Here is a 1,894-nt window from a genome sequence, read left to right on the forward strand (position 1 = left end):
GGGGGGGGAGGGGGATGGAAAAAATAAAATTAGAGCTGGACACAAAAATGGACTATTTTAGTCAGCCTTCCACAAAGCTGTTAACCATTAGTCTTTGTGGCTTAACAACTGGATAGCTATTAGAATCAATGTTATTACAAGGAAAATGCCCATAGGAATTCTGAGAAACTGTGAAGTTAAGGCAGTAACCGGCCTGCAATTCCATTCTATCACTGTAAAATCTACAATGAAGAGTTATCTACATGAGTTAGATGCTTATTAAACAGAATTAACAGTGAGGCTTGACACCAAGACCAAGCTTATTTTACTAGCACTCCCTGAATTAAAGCAAAAAGACTGACTAAGCTACAGTACTTCCTCAATAGCTGCTGGATGTTGAGATACTTGACCACTGGGGGGCACCTATATTGTTGCCAGAACAGAGCTGGCATTACCCTACAGAGCTCTATACTGTAAGGACTACATATGGCTTGGAATATTTCTAACTAGGTCATACATGCCCTATAACATGGAGCTTTATAATCCCCCCCAGTTCCAGCCTGGATATACCTAGCTCAATTTTGATTCTGTCAAGGTGTACCACGTGCCTAAAACAAATGCATTTTGTATTAAATAATTCAAGCAAGATTGAGTAAATTTAAATGCCACTTTTCATTTAATAAAAAAGTAATCCTCATTCAGCAGAAGCAGGTTTGAGAATTCTGTGATGCCAATTAAAGTCTACACCAACCTGCTCCAACATTAGCTTTATCAGGGAACTGCTTAAGGATTTGATTCAGTGCTACAGAACGAACAACAGACTACTGTACTACAAATCATGGTGATTTGGTTTTGTACTACAGACCACACTGCTGCAATAATGCTCCATCTAGTTGATGTCATTAGCCCCATCTTATTCATAGCAGCCCCAAACTTTAGGGTTTTAGCTCTGAGCCTCTGTGGCATACAACCTAGAGTACTTGGGGGGGGGGGGGGGGGTTTTGGTTGGTTGTTTTTTTTTTTGTGTTTACCTTAAAAAAAAACTTAACATAAAAAGAACTGGAGAAAAGAGTATCTCATCATGGAGCCTGCATTCATCAAAATGATAATGAACTTGACATCTGCTCACACTATACTGTATTAAGCAAGTTTGGTATATTATGCTGACAGTTATCCAAGTAATTATTTCCATCAGCTATGAAAGCCAGACTATATTAATGCTATAAATTAAATTAATTTTTAAGGGTTGTCACCTTGTTGGTCTCAGGACATCTGCAGACAAGGTTCTTCAAGTAGATGCGAGAATTTTTATTAGACCAACTGAATAGTTGAAAAAAATTGTTCTTTGCAAGTTTTCAGACATAAGCACCCTTCTTCAGGCATAGGGGGAGTCTCCCCCTATGCCTGAAGAAGGGTGTTTGTGCCCAAGAGATTACATTTTTAAAGGGTTCAGAAAGTGACAGTCTAGCCAACATACCCCCAGAAACAAAGAGCAGGGCGAAAAACCTCGCTATATCAATCATAACTAGTAACTCCCTATGTTTAACAGCTTGCTGATAGAGAATTAACTTTGTTGTTTTAAATACAAGTCTGAGAACACTGGAGGGGGGGGGGGATTGCAAGCTACATTACCGAAGACCTTTCATGTCAAATCAGCAACAAAATCCAAGCAATTCAGAGGCATAGCAAAGGGGGGAGGTGTTTTAAGGCTCTATAATTAGACAGACTAAGTTTCAGACACATTAAGCCCACCTCACCATCCTTTACTACTACAATAATTTTGCTCAGTAGAAACACACACTTCCCTGAACTAGTGCGTTTGTACAAGTCTGCAGCACAGTTCAATGCAGCCTGGTTTTGAACCTACTTCACTGCAGCTCAACTGCCATACAGATTTTTCTAGTCACATGCCAAT

This window comes from Alligator sinensis, unplaced genomic scaffold (assembly GCF_000455745.1).
Source record: "Alligator sinensis unplaced genomic scaffold, ASM45574v1 scaffold470_1, whole genome shotgun sequence".
NCBI lineage: Eukaryota > Metazoa > Chordata > Crocodylia > Alligatoridae > Alligator > Alligator sinensis.